Source organism: Anabrus simplex, chromosome 3 (genome assembly GCF_040414725.1).
Source record: "Anabrus simplex isolate iqAnaSimp1 chromosome 3, ASM4041472v1, whole genome shotgun sequence".
In the NCBI taxonomy this organism is placed as follows: Eukaryota; Metazoa; Arthropoda; class Insecta; order Orthoptera; family Tettigoniidae; genus Anabrus; species Anabrus simplex.
In genome coordinates this window covers 462325791-462341860 of record NC_090267.1, presented here as the reverse complement: position 1 = coordinate 462341860, position 16070 = coordinate 462325791, and the positions used below count along the sequence as shown (strand labels likewise).

General features: G+C 41.1%; 1 protein-coding gene across 1 annotated transcript in view; it reads left to right on the top strand.

Moving 5' to 3' along the window:
- LOC136866517 (lipase 3) overlaps window positions 1–16070 on the top strand; it is a 105992-nt gene that overhangs the window by 27122 nt on the left and 62800 nt on the right. The window lies entirely within an intron of this gene.

Genomic DNA, 16070 nt, shown 5'->3' with positions numbered 1-16070 from the left:
GTTTCATCATCACAACAAGGTCGAGTAAACCTGTATGATCTGGACTGTTCTTCCTCATCCACCCTAAAGCCCGGATCTCGCGCCTTCTGACTTCCAACTGTTTGGCCCAATGAAGGATGCACTCCGCAAGAAGCACTACTGTACGTGGATGATGGGGAAATTATCATTGCAGCACGACGTTGGCTCCAACATCGACCAGTCGAGTGGTACCATGCAGCCATACAGTCCCTCACATTACGGTGGCGTAAGGCCGTAGCATTGAACGGAGATTATGTTCAAAAATAGGGTATTGTAGCGAAAGGATTGGGGAATAACATGGTGTATTTGAACCCTCAATAAAACCAACCTGCTTTTAGGAGGGGGTGGAAGTCTTTCATTATATATTGAATTCCCTTCGTATAACTCTGGTTGTAATTGACATTGGAGCCAGGTGTTAATTCTTCCGTATACTTAATGCACTCTGTGAATATACAGGATGGTCGTAAAAATGTAAACCGGGTATATGTGCGTTAGAGGGTTGGTCATTCTGATAAATATTTTTAAAAAAATTCGATATGTCGCGCCGTAGCAAGACCGAGTCGGTCTTGGCCGTAGTCATTTTATTAGCTGCTGAAATTAACCAATCAGGTCACTTCGCGGTCGAATTCAAATGGACTTTGCGAGACTCTGTTGCTAAATCTGTAAGTGGCTTAATACCAGCTTGAGAGCCATGCTGAGAAATCAGCATCAAACAGAAACAGACCGTGGATTTCTGCTGGTGTTGCCATAGCGTACCCACTTGCTATAGCGCAATCCTGTCAGTTTTGTTCATATCCCTCCAATGGGAAAATTTGTTCTTCGTTTAGTGCTCTGAAGCCGGTCTTAAGCCACGTGCAGATATTTAGCAACATTTAACAGCTTTAATCAGTACCTAGCGGGGCTAGGAAAGCCCCCCCACCCCGGCAATAATTAAAAAGGGGCCAGTCGTTTTCTGACAAGGAAAGTTACAAGTTTATTTTGTAGTACAAGGTTGTGTATTATTTGCAATAATTAGCAATGAACGACGACGACGATGATAATAGTCAATTTAGTCAAAACTTTTTCATAGAGTTACAGTCCATTTATTTCCCAAGAGAAATTGAGAAATGAACTTTCAGCGATTCATCGCAATACCTTTAAAGATATTCCTTCAGTTTGTGAATGTTTCACATTCATGAAACATTCCTTCGAAGAATCGTTCTCTGAGGTACACAGAACTCTACAAATTGCACTAACTACTCCAGTTTCAACAGCAGAAGCAGAGCGAAGTCAACTTGCGTCAGGTGGTGCAGTGTTTTGAAGGTATTTAGACATTTTTGAAAATTAATGTCAGGGATTTTTTTTCAAAGTTCAACACTTTGTCACTGTAACATTAGTTTGTGTTCTTTCACTATTTTCATAATTAGTATTTTATCTGTAAATATAAAATAAGAGTTTTTTCTGTACAATCCTCAGAATTTAAAAAGAATGGTACTTACAGTATTTCTGTATTGACCATGTTCACAGTAACACGGAAATGCACTTTTTTAATTTCCCATCATTTTTGTACTCAGATGGTTCATGGTGTGGGTTACTGTAGTCACGTCCTAGTTCGTGAACCATGGGCAACGGCTGAGTGGCCTAGTAAGTGGTCCTGAGAGTCGGGATATCAGTTGCTATGGAATGGGAGTGGGCATCTTGGACATATTCTGAGTCATGGCCCTCCTTGTGCTCAGGCGGCTAGGACTATACAATTCACCAGTGGTCCGTAACCCGTTAGAGGAGAGATCCTCACTTGGACTATGTGCAAGTAGGGTAGCATCCTGCTTCATGAATTTACCGAGCTCAGAACATTTTAAGCAAGCCTCGGACCTATGGGAGTAACGGAGTCCCACTCCCATTTGACAGGCGAGGGACTCCTTGGAAACAACTTGGCGAACGAAATGGAATTCGATGGGGAGCTATCAATATTAATGGGGCTTATGGAAGAAAGAAGGTAGAACTGGCTGAGTCATCAAAGAGGATGCATCTGGATGTGCTAGGAGTAAGTGATATTCGGGTAAGGGGAGATAGCGAGAAAGAGATAGGAGATTATAAAGTGTACTTGACGGGTGTTAGAAAGGGAAGGGCAGAATCTGGGGTAGAGCTCTTTATCAGGAATACCATTGCACGCAACATAGTTTCTGTTAGGCACGTAAATGAGCGAATGATGTGGGTAGATTTGGCAGTTGGAGGAATTAGGACGAGAATTGTCTCAGTGTATTCACTATGTGAGGGTGCAGATGAGAATGAAGTTGACAAGTTTTATGAAGCATTGAGCGACATCGTGGTCAGGGTCAACAGCAAGGATGGAATAGTGCTAATGGGCGATTTCAATGCGAGAGTTGGGAGTAGAACTGAAGGATACGAAAGGTGATCGCTAAATGTGGGAAAGATATGGAAGCTAATGGGAATGGGAAGCGTTTGCTGGACTTCTGTGCTAGTATGGGTTTAGCAGTTACAAATACATTCTTCAAGCATAAGGCTATTCACCGCTACACATGGGAGGCTAGGGGTACTAGATCCGTAATAAACTATAACTTAACCGACTTCGAATTCAAGAAATCTGTTAGGAATGTACGAGATTTCCGGGGATTTTTTTTCGATGATACAGACCACTATCTGATCCGCAGTGAACTAAGTATCTCTAGCCCTAGAGTAGAGAAAGTGAAATCTGTCTGCAAACGAATACGGGTAGAAAATCTCCAGGACGAGGAAATTAGACAGAAGTACATGGATATGATTAGTGAGAAGTTTCGAACAGTAGACAGTAAGCAGGTTCAGGATATAGAAAGGAAATGGGTGGCATACAGGGATGCTGTAATAGAAACAGCAAGAGAATGACTAGGAATACCGGGCGAGTTGGCCGTGCGCGTAGAGGCGCGCGGCTGTGAGCTTGCATCCGGAGACCGTGGGTTCGAGCCCCACTGTCGGCAGCCCTGAAGATGGTTTTCTGTGCTTTCCCATTCTCACACCAGGAAAATGCTGGGGCTGTACCTTAATTAAGGCCACGGCCGCTTCCTTCCAACTCCTAGGCCTTTCCTATCCCATCGTCGCCATAAGAGCTATCTGTGTCGGTGCGACGTAAAGCAACTAGCAAAAAAAAAGACTAGGAATAAATGTGTGTAAAGATGGGAAAAGGCGAACATCTTGGTGGAATGATGAAGTGAGAGCAGCTTGTAAACGTAAAAAGAAGGCTTATCAGAAATGGCTCCAGACAAGGGCCAAGGCAGACAGGGATTTGTGCGTAGATTAAAGAAACAGAGCGAAACAAATAGTTGTTGAATCCAAAAAGAAGTCGTGGGAAGATTTTGGTAATAACCAGGAAAGGCTAGGTCAAGCAGCAGGGAAACCTTTCTAGACAGTAATAAAGAATCTAAGGAAGGGAGGGAAAAAGGAAATGAACAGTGTTTTGAGTAATTCAGGTGAACTCATAACAGATCCCAGGGAATCGCTGAAGAGGTAGAAGGAATATTTTGAACATCTTATCAATGTAAAAGGAAATCATCATGGTGGTGTTGCGAACAGCCAAGCTCATGGGGAGGAGGAAAATGACGTTGGTGAAATTACGCTTGAGGAAGTGGAAAGGATGGTAAATAAACTCCATTGTCATAAAGCAGCAGGAATAGATGAGATTAGACCTGAAATGGTGAAGTATAGTAGGAAGGCAGGAATGAAATGGCTTCACAGAGTAGTAAGATTAGCATGGAGAGTTGGTAAGGTACCTTCAGATTGGACAAAAGCAGTAATTGCACCTATTTATAAGCAAGGGACAGGAAGGATTGCAACAACTATCGAGGTATATCATTGATTAGTATACCAGGCAAAGTATTCACTGGCATATTGAAAGGGAGGGTGCTCAGTGGTTGAGAGGAAGTTGGATGAAAACCAGTGTGGTTTCAGACCACAGAGAGGCTGTCAGGATCAGATTTTCAGTATGCGCCAGGTAATTGAAAAATGCTACGAGAGCAATAGGCAGTTGTGTTTATGTTTCGTAGATCTAGAGAAAGCATATGACAGGGTACCGAAGGAAAAGGTGTTCGCTATTCTGGGGAACTATGGAATTAAAAGTAGATTATTAAATCAAAGGCATTTATTTTGGCAATTGGGCTTCAGTAGGACTTTAAGGTAGAATGAGTTCTTGGTTCAGGGTACTTACAGGGGTTAGACAAGGCTGTAATCTTTCACCTTTGCTGTTCGTAGTTTACATGGATCATCTGCTGAAAGGTATAAAATGGCAGGGAGGGATTCAGTTAGGTGGAAATGTAGTAAGCAGTCTGGCCTATGCTGACGACTTGGTCTTAATGGCAGATTGTGCCTAAAGCCTACAGTCTAATATCTTGGAACTTGAAAATAGGTGCAATGAGTATGGTGTGAAAATTAGTCTCTTGAAGACTAAATTGATGTCAGTAGGTAAGAAATTCAACAGAACTGAATGTCAGATTGGTGATACAAAGCTAGAACAGGTCGATAATTTCAAGTATTTAGGTTGTGTGTTCTCCCAGGATGGTAATATTGCCCCCATTATTGCCGAGCTAAGCCCAGCCAGTGAGCGAGAGATCCCGGGGTGGACCGTTCGTTCCTGCTTTCCGTTTTTTAAGAGGCATTTAAGGGAAAAGGGGTGACGACCAAGCACAAAAAATAAAATTAAAAACAACACTCTTACATTTATTGACATAAGCATCCAAAACACAAAAATATCCTTGCTGCAGTTTTATTACAATAGGCTTTCATAATGTCAGGTCCTCCTGAAGCAATGAATAACCAAAATGCAATCCTCATCCTCCAGTCTTACTGTTCTGGAATGAAAATTAACAAAAGATTAGGCCTTCACTGCCTTTAAAAATTGAATTATTTAAATGAAAGTGTCCAGATACTTCGATAAGGATTTACACAAAATTAGTAGGCAGCTATCTCGCTTGTTATTCCATAATAAAATTAACTTAAGGTTCCATTAATTTATAGTAATCTCAACACGTGGTCAATGTTGAATTCTGATGGATTTCAATAACTAAAGTGTATAACGTTCATTGATAACACCAGCAGAAATTCTGATTGAAAACCAAAATTAATTCCAAAATTTATGATTAATTAATTATTATTATCATTAATCTCTAACATTATCTGCGTAGTACATTACTTTATCATCAGACGATCGTGTTTATAAATTAGTGTATCTCAGCAAATAATTCTCATGGTAATTGCAATACACATTCTCCTAATTAAGTAGATTTCCAATTAATTATTATTATCATTACTCGTTATCACCCAAATTGTGATGATTATGCCGTTTGTGAACCTTGAAATTATGCTTGTATGGCATTTAAAGTTTCAAGTCAGTTTGCAAATTATTTGGAATTTTAATAAAAATGCTTTAAAAGTTTTCTCATATCCACGTGTGAATCAGTTGAAGATTAATTTACAAATCGCTTGCCTTGCTAAAATGAACTCGACGATCTTTCATCTAAATCTTTAAATAATGCAAATGAAATCCTAGCCTAGTCTTACTCGATACTAATCTCATCAAATTGTTCCTTAAGGTGTGCTAAATAAGTCCACATGGTGGCAAACAACGTTGAACACAATCCGTGTCGTTGCAATAAATGCACGACCAGATCAAATTACATTAAACAATCGAAACATGGAAAATATTCATAATTACAACACACGCACACACCACATTCACACAAGGTAACACGTAGTTTTTATATGCACTATTTATAACGAATCCTGCCCTTATAAATTAGTTCATTATTTTTAGCATGGTCGCGTCAATAACATCCGGAGGATGAATTCGTGTCTGGAAATATTCTTACTCCAATAGTGGCTAGTGATCGAAATTCGTGGCATCACTTGAATGAAATACTCATTAAACATCAACGGAGATTCATCTAAATTCCATAATCATCGCCATCACGTGGGTTACAAGTCGCAAATGTAGCGTTCGTGAGCCTTAATCACATTATTATTATTACTCCCTATTCATGAAATACATTCAACGTGTGCTCCACATATCCTTCCTTCCTAATCTGTTTACCCTCCAGGGTCGGTTTTTCCCTCGGACTCAGCGAGGGATCCCACCTCTACCGCCTCAAGGGCAGTGTCCTGGAGCTTCAGACTTTGGGTCGGGGATACAACTGGGGAAAATGACCAGTACCTAGCCCAGGCGGCCTCACCTGCTGTGCTGAACAGGGGCCTTGTGAAGGGATGGGACGATTGGATGGGACAGGCAAGGAAGCGGTCGTAGCCTTAAGTTAGGTACCATCCCAGCATTTGCCTGGAGGAGAAGGGAAAACCACTTCCAGGATGGCTAAGGTGGGAATCGAACTCTCCTCTACTCAGTTGACCTCCCGAGGCTGAGTGGACCTCGTTCCAGCCCTCGTACCACTTTTCAAATTTCGTGGCAGAACCGGGAATCGAACCCGGACCTCCGGGGGTGGCAGCTAATCATGCTAACCACTACACCACAGAGGCGTGCTCCACTTATAATGAATCATATTGTGCTCCCAAAGACACAACAAGGCATTCACTAATAAATTCTCCAATTAATATCCCGCAGGATTGCCGCATTCCAGGCGCATCATAAATTGAGCACATTAAATCTCACATATAAGGAATCTAAAATAATTTATAGCTCACGACCATTTAATTCCATTCTTAACCCGATCTTTACTTAATTTTATTATTATTTAAGTGATTATTAGATGTATCAGCCCTCCTGAAATGTCGTGAAATTAGATGACTCGATCCTAAAGAATACAAGTGATCTGAAAATGACACTAAATTCGACCCTATCTCACAAGTTTTACACGTAACTCCAATCCAGATTATTTCCAATATCACAGGTAAACAAATAAGGATTATCGGGTGGTCAGTGATTTTTAAATCTGTCTAAATCCTATGTAACAGAACTCATTCAAAGACAAACTACACAGCTAATCTAATAGGTTCCCAATTTCAGTCACACGCATGTAACTCGACTACCATGACACATTAAGAAATGGAGAATGAAATAACTCAACCTACTACAAGAACTAATAGAGCTACGATTTAGAGAAGAAAGATCCTCTAGCTTTATAAAGATGAGAAAGAAAATAAACAGTTAAATGGTACTCAAGTTTAGCTTAGGTACGATTCCAGGTTGAAGTCAGTCATTCCGGCATTTTTCACGATCAGTCACCCTCTCCGACCAGATGCGCCTCACATGTTTAGAAGGTCATGGAGACACGGCAGTAGACGTCCCACGATGAAATTAAGATGTACATTGAAGAGGAAGAATCCATCTTGATGTACACGGCGATTCACTGGGATGAATTCCGTCACGCTCCAGAAATGCAGGCTGTAACTAATACAACAGATATTAAAATGTGTACACACACGCTGGAGTGCTTAATGTTCTCGTGGAGAAAAAAAACTTAACTTGGTTCACTAATGTTGAGATTCACTCCATAAGATTTGATAATAAAATTGCACTAATTTTAGCAGAGCGGATGTCTGCTTGCACGGCAGAATATTCTTCCCACGTGGTTCCGAAAGTAGCGTTGACCAGAGCAGCAGCAGAGTAGAACAAATCAGAGCAGAGGTCGACGGCGCGTGGCTCACTGGGCACACTGGCTTGTCACGTGATCTACCCTGCACTCAGTCGAACACGGATCAATACATCGTCCTTCTAAACGACAAAAAAATCCAGTTTGGTGCTCACCCACAGCTTTCCAGATGATGAATACAACTCCCGGTGAACAATAGAACTTTTAATGTTGACTTGTCGTAAATAATCTAAAGATAGCCAAATTTGAAGGGGACAGTATAGTGAGATTGAATCAATGTGTCGTAAAGCTAATGCAGTGAGCTCACAGTTGCGATCAACAGTATTCTGTAAGAAGGAAGTCAGCTCTCAGACGAAACCATCTTTACATCAGCCTGTTTCCAGACCAACTTTGCTTTACGGGAGCGAAAGCTGAGTGGGCTCAGGATATCTTATTCATAAGTTAGAAGTAACAGACATGAAAGTAGCAAGAATGATTGCTGGTACAAACAGGTGGGAACAATGGCAGGAGGGTACTCGGAATGAGGAGATAAAGGCTCATTTAGGAATGGACTCGATGGATGAAGCTGTACGCATAAACCGGCTTCGGTGGTGGGTCATGTGAGGTGCATGGAGGAGGATAGGTTACCTAGGAGGATAATGGACTCTGTTATGGAGGGTAAGAGAAGTAGAGGTAGACCAAGACTACGATGGTTATACTCAGTTTATAACGATTTAAAGATGAGAGGTGAAGAAGTGAGGCCACAACACTAGTTGCAAATCGAGGATTGTGGTGACGTTTAGTAAATTCACACAGGCTTGCAGACTGAACACTGAAAGGCATAACAGTCTATAATGATAATGTATGTATGTATGTATGTATGTATGTATGTATGTATGTATGTATGTATGTATGTATGTATGTATGTATGTATGTATGTATGTTTTGTACTCAGCAAACCATGGTAATTTCTTAGATTTGTTATTTGCCATCAAATTGAGATAATGTGAAATCATTTGTCTGGTAATCACCTAAACATTTAATTTGTATCTTTTCTTCTAGACTTCATGAATTGAAAGGAGTTTTTAATACACAATCCACTCGGTTCACCTTAAATTAGACACTCGCTTGTCCACCAAACAATTGAGAATTGCAGTACCGCAATAATCACACTTCCGTGCAGCGCGGCGACTTTGGGGGATCAAGGCGTTTTCTGCCTTCCAAAAATTCTCCTCCTAGATGTTAAGTCCTCTTAAAACATGGAGTTCGGTAGTCTTCAGAGGCTCCTAAGGTGTTAAGTCTGGAGAAGGTGGTAGATGGTTCTATATCAAGAAATGAGATGAGAAAGCGGGCATTCCTTCAGAGAACTACATTTCCCAGTGGAGACTGTTCAGGAGGTACACCTGGTGGTAGAGTTTTTCACATTTCGTATCATGAAATACGTTACATATAATATGGTAATAGGATATTTATTAAGAAAATGTATTTATGAAGCAAGTTCTAATGTTTTTACTTGTGATTATTTTTGATAGTTTTGTACATAAAACATTCCTTTAAAATATTGTACCCGATGCATTTACTAGACGTATTACAAAATGGCGCCTACGGAAGGTAGAGGCCAGCCAAGGCAAAGAAATGTGTAGCAGAGTATCGATATTTATGTATGTTAGAAGGCCATGACTGATTTAAACCTACCACTATGAAGGCGGTGTACAGTGGAGTAGAATCGATTGAATTGTTTTTAAAAAATAAGAAGGATCAAACGGATTATTATAAAAACTTACTCAAAAAATTGACTTCGTAAGGACATGACATGCTGAACATCGCTCTCAAAAATAAGCAAGATTTGTAGTTTCTAACGTGAATTTTAAGCTGAGAGGACGGTAATATTGAAGGAAACGAAGAGATAAACACTGAAATACAGTAAGGAAGGAATAAAATCCAGAAATTTTGAAAAGTTCGTCCAAATACTTAGACGCAAATCGTTTGGAAACAAGAAGTTGATTGAGACGCGAGAGCTGGAGATTGAGCTATATTAAGTGGAAATAACAGCAACGATAGCGTAAATAAAGAGGCAATCATTTAAAAAAAAAAAATATATATATATATATACTTCGCAGAACCATGATGAATACATATCTTTCAGAATCGATGCATATTATCTACTGTGTTCCTGAGGAGATGATGGCTTGCTAAATCGGCATAGACCAACCTGGATGGAGATGTCATCCTGGCAGTTAAAACCACCCGACCCGAGTGGAGGAGGTCACTCAACCCGAGCTACCAGTGATGGAGAACCTGTCCAGTTCTCGATCCAAGGCCTGTAACCAGACCGAGGAGCAGTTGAAGAAGAGCAACTAAGGCCCGAGATATTGAATGGCGAGCTAAGTAATAGTAATAAGTAGTATAATTTCTTATGTAGAGTATTACCAGTATATGCAATAGAACTGAATAGCCTAAGCGTGAAATAATTAAGTTTGCAATTAATATAAGAAAGTGCAGTGTGAAATATTTAAGACGATATTAATATATATTAAGTCAGTGTGAACTTAAGACGATATCTCGTGACATAATGGTTACGTGTTTACTATATTATCTTATCCAAAGGAGTGAGAATACGACTTTAAATGTGACATAGTGTAACAGATGTTTCCAAAGAATCCCGGTTAGCTAGAAAGATCCATGAGTGATATAATACCATTCGAACCCAGATTACGTCATAGAGGGACGCATGTTTTGAATTGTTTAAGTTAAGTTACCATACTCTTTGCTGAATGATTATATTGGAAGAGTAGACACCGAATTTGGGGTTATGTGTTGAATTGTACGACAAAACGTGTTATGAGGAACGAATTCTGCGCTAAAGGAATGTTGCGTATCGTTATGTTTAATCAATTTTAGAGGTTAAACGCGTTAATTATAGATGTTGAATGAGTTAAATATAGGTTGAAATGAAGGTTATAAATGAAATTGTACCGGGCGGTACACCTCCACGCCGCTAATTTAAAAATTGCGCCAGGTGAAACTCCTCTGCTGGAGGAAGTCTGAACTTTATCTACGCTGTTAATTCTTTACCTTCTCAGAAGATGTCACCACGTGGAAAATTTTGAGTTTTTGAACTGTGTCATTTTTGATGTGTTTTTGTTTCGCTTGAAGTAAGAAGTGTAAACTTTCTCTACTAGAGGACACTACTGAAGATCAACAATAGTGCACCCTAGTGCGGAGTCAAAGAACTATTTTGTTGGAGAAATTTTTATTTCAAATGTTTGTTTTTTGTTAAATTTCCTTCTGTTATTGTTTAAGTTGGCTGTATACCCCTCTTTTTCCCCTTGTTTTAGGTTTATCCAATCCCGAATTTCTTTTAGTAATTTCCGACCAATCCGATGTATTTTCCCCCAACTTGGATATGTTTCTGTACCCTAGCCAATAAAATTATTGTGGGCGGGTGTTTTCATTCCCCTAACGCCTAGAACCTTCCGCGAGAGGATATAAACTGCTGATTTTTGGGTCTCTGCGCCACTTCTGTTCCATCTTTCAGTGTATTAAGTACATAGCAGGGGGCGGGAAGCGCCTCTTTCTTCGGCAGCGGTCAACAACAAGGTAATGGCCGATTTATAACTTCTTTCTTTGCTAGCTCAGCAGTTTAACTTTCGGGGCGGGTTCTAAGCGTTCAACCATGTAACCTTTTCCTAAAATGTAACTACTCTTTTCATATATTCTCTTTTAAAGCTTCATACTGGGATAGAGAGTGCTAACCCTCTCGAGCTCCCACTCATATTGTTGTGAGGGTGAACTTAGTTTTCTCGACCTATTCTTCGTTAACGTAAAACAAATTGTTCTCTTCTTAAGTCACCTCTTTAGTATGGGATTAGCCCTTGTATTTACGGCCTAGGGCCAAGTAGGTCTTAAGCAAAGTGTATTGGGAGTGCAAGTTCGCCTCCTCTCAAATTGTATTTTAGAGGTCATGCATTAACCTTCTTGTCATTTAACAGACCTCAGTAGGTTGGGTATTTTACCCCTGTGTATATGTCCTTGGAGGACAGCTTAAAAGTGGAGTTCGGAGTGGCCTATGATAGGCTTGTATTTTAGGGGGAAGTTGCCCTTTCCTTGAAAATTGTGTTTCTGCCTCAAGGAGGCTTTTTGGGTGTAATTGGAAGCAAATGTTTCTGGCATGTTTGGGGGTTTTCGGCCCCTTTGTTGTATGGTGTTCATTGTAAGGTTGGGCTCATTGCTCAAGAATTGTTTCTGACCTTTGAAGCCCCAAATGGGGTACCTATGTAAATGTATTTTTCAATCGTGTTTCGGCTACTAAGTACCTGTTCTATTTGTTGTTACCTAATTTTGAAAAGAAAATATAACCTTGTTAAATTTTAAAATTAATTTCACTTTAGTAGCTTGAGACCTATTCACCACCCAGCACCTTCTTTCATGCATAACTACCACAAAAAGACGGTAACAAGTGGTAGCTGAGCGTGGTTGAATGGGTCTCAATTTAGCCCCTTTTGACGGCTACACATGGTTTTGATCCGAACTCTAACCATTTTCTCAGTTGCTGGAATTTTTTGACTTTTTCAAAATTGTTCTGTCATCATGTCAGGCCCTCGCGATGTTCTCCATCTTAATTATTTGCGCAAAGAGGAGTTGATCTATGAATTAACTATCAGAAATGTGCAATCTGGAGGCACGGTTGCAGTAGACACTAACAAGCTTAGAGAGTCCCTAGATTTGCCCATTTCCATCCCCAATTTGGGAGAGAAAGAAATTGACGACTCTCTTTCCACGATCACGGAGAATATTACTGGGCTAGCTTCTGTAGTTAGTTTTTTTGATGAAAATGATCCTTCTCCCAATCAAATTAAGCGTGTGCAAGCTAGGCTATATCACTTTTCAAATAGAGTTAACGATCTGTTGTCTCTAAAGTTGAATGACGTTCAGAAGAAGGAAGCTAGTACGCTGCTTGAAAATATGTCTGAATTATCTAGCAAGGTCACTCAATTGTTAACTGGGGAAGTTCCTCCCAAATCTGATCAACCCACCATAGTGAATGTAGGTAGCGAGGAAGCACCTCCTAAGGGAGAAGTAAATAGGAAAACCATTGCTGCCCAAACTATCTCTGCCCCATTGGACAACGAGCCTGAACGCCGTGTATCGTTGAGTAACATCCGTTCTGAATTAACTTCCTTGCCATTGAAACCTTTACCTACTATGTCACCCGGGTTTAGCAGCTTGCCTCATCCATTGGCAATGTTGCTCAGAGGTATCTCTAAGTTTTCGGTTAATACCACCAGTGAAGTAATTTCATTTTTAAGATTTCTGGTTGAATTTCAGAATCATGCCCTTGTGTTTTCTCTTTCTCCATGTCAAATTTTGCAAATTATCTATCCGTATGCTATTGGTATTCTCTCTGATAAAATCGTAAGAGCCATTGCCGAGCAATCATCTATTGAGGATTTCCATGCCCATTTGCTAGCTAACTTCATCCCGGCTAGGGCCAGGTCCTCCCTTATTCAGAAGTACTATTACCGTGTACAGCGCTTGGATGAAAACTTGGCAGACTTCATCCAAGATATTAAGTTTTATACTAGGGTGTTTGCCCTTCATTTTCCTGAAGATCAGATTGTACAGGCTATTGTGGAACGCATTTCACCATCTTATAGGTCATACTTGTGTTTCGCGGCGTGCCCGCAAACTTTCTCTGAACTTGAAGCGTTGGCCGTCTCAGCGGAAGGAGTTAGATACGCCGATTCTTTGCGTGTAGCGAAAGAACCCCCGCCTTCCTTTAGTAACACTCGGCCTCCACCTCGCCGACCAGTCACACCCCGTAAATGTTATGCTTGCGGGTCGCCTGACCATCTTCGCAATAAATGTCCATTGGTCAAAACTAGTAGGGCAAATAATGGAGCTGGTTCAGCACAAGGCTGTTTTAAATGTGGGGCTTTCTCACATATCGCCAAGAATTGCCCAAACTCGAATAGCACCCCCTCCTGCTCAACTTCTGGTGCAAATTCTACCTATGCCAATAATAAAAAGTGACTAGTGGCTTCGGCTGAGTCAACTAATCCATCTTCCCGAGACTCAGCCCCTGGTAAACAGGTTGTAAATTTAGAGAACGAGCAATTTTCAAATTTATCTTTTGAAGGTCCCAAAGAGTGTCTTAGGATTGCGGCGGATTCCCCCGCACCGGTTCCTTTTCTTAAGATTGAGTTAAATAACGAGCCTATTACAGCTCTCTTAGACTCAGGCAGTGTTTGTTCGATTATTTCGGCTGAATGGTATTCTAAATTGAAATCTGTTTGTAAACTACCTGACTATGTCTCATCTCCTGTGCAATATGTTTCGGCTAATTCATCCCCATTAGAAATTCTAGGTTCCTTATTGGTCAAAATTCGTATTTTTAAATTCACTTGGAGAATTAAATTGTTTGTGGCCAAGCTCTTGTCTTGCCCCATTATATTGGGAGCGGACTTTATTTCTCACACTGGTCTTGTGCTCGATCTTCAGAGTAGGTCTTGCACTTTCAAATTTGCCTCTAATTGTAGCATTCCTCTATTAAAGTGTAAATCTGCATCATGTTCTTCTATTTCGCCTACCCAGGATGAGATGTTGTTAGACCTTAGACATCTACCTGAGGAGCAGGCTGATAGTATTCGCAAATTGTGTCAGTCGTTTCCCGAGGTGTTCTCTGATACTCTTGGTGTTACTGACCTGATCGAATACAAAATTGAGGTCACGGATTCGATTCCTGTTCGTTTTCCACCGTATAGGCTATCTCCACCTAAAATGAAGGCTCTGAAAGAAATTATCGATCAGATGTTGAAGGATGGTATTATTAGGCCCTCTAAGTCGGCGTATTCTTCGCCTATTTTTCTAGTTCCGAAACCCCAAGGAGGCTTCAGGCCTGTCATTGATTATAGGGCTCTCAATCGGAAGGTGGTGTTGCAATCTGTGCCCCTTCCTGACCTTCATTCTTGTTTTTCATGGTTTCGTAAGGCCAAGTTCTTTACTATCTTGGACTTAAATCAGGCCTACAATCAAATTCCCCTTGCCGAAGAGTCTAAACACCTTACAGCGTTTGCCACGGACTGGAATTTATATGAATACAACCGCGTGCCTTTCGGGCTCCCCACCGGAGCAGCTGTACTCACTAGGCTACTAGATAGGGTCTTCTCCGACATCAAATTTGAGTACTTATATCACTACTTGGATGATGTCGTCGTATTTTCAGAGACTTTTGAAGAACATCTAGATCATCTGCGAGAAGTTCTCGATCGCCTTCGTAAGGCTGGGTTAACTGTTAAGTTGTCCAAGGTTGCCTTCGCTAAGCCTTCTATGTCCTTCCTAGGGCATATTGTGTCACCTGATAGTGTAGCAGTCGATCATTCTAGAACCCAGGCCATCCGTGATTTCAAACCTCCCAAGGACATTAAAGGTATCGCCAGGTTCATTGGTATGGTGAATTTCTTCAGGAAGTTTATTCCTAACTTCGCTAATAGAGCGGCGCCCTTAAACCTTCTTCGTAGGAAAGGCATCAAATTCGAGTGGGGACCTTCTCAACAAGCCGCTTTTGAAGACCTTAAATTAGCACTTTGTAATGCCCCTGTACTTGCTATGCCTGATTTCTCGAAGAAATTCATCGTCCAAACCGACGCGTCGTCGTCAGCGGTAGCTGCAGTCCTTCTTCAAGAGACTGAACTAGGGAGGCGCCCCATCGCCTATGCGTCTAGGACATTGTCGGCTCAAGAAGCCAAGTATTCCATCTATGAGCTCGAAGGTTTGGCAGTCTTATTCGCCTTAGAAAAGTTCCGTCTCTATCTGGAACACGTCAAATTCGACCTGGAGACAGATAATCAAGCTTTAAGCTGGGTCTTAGGTAGGCCGCGTCGTACTGGCCGTATAGCCCGTTGGGCCATCCGTATTTCTGCCTTCCAATTTGATGTCAGGCATATCAGAGGTACCGAAAATGTTGTTGCTGATGGACTCAGCCGTATGTTTTCTAACGACGTCGAGACCCAGGAACCGGTCGACAGTTCATCACCTCCCGAGTCCATACTATCTGGTGTTAATGCCATCTTAACAGATGCTCCCATGCTTTTTAGGGATATTGAGAAATACCAACGTGAAGATCCGACGCTGGCTCCGATAATGGAAACCCTTTCTTCTGGGGAACATGTCGTCCCTTATGTTCTGAGGAATGGTGTTCTATGTTGCCCTTCGAGGCATGATAAGATGATGAAGGTTGTTGTTCCAGCGGTTCTTGTACCTATGATCTTCAAGTATTATCATGAGACCCCATTAGGAGGGCATCTTGGTATCTTTAAAACTCGTGAAAAGATTCGTGAAATGTTCATCTGGAAAGGTATGGACGGTGAAATCCGTGAACTAGTAACGGCTTGTAAATCCTGTTTGATTAGTAAACCAACCATGTCCACCAAGGTAGGCCTCTTGTCTTCGCATCAAGCATCGCGCCCCATGGAACGCCTGTATATTGATTATGTAGGACCATTCCCC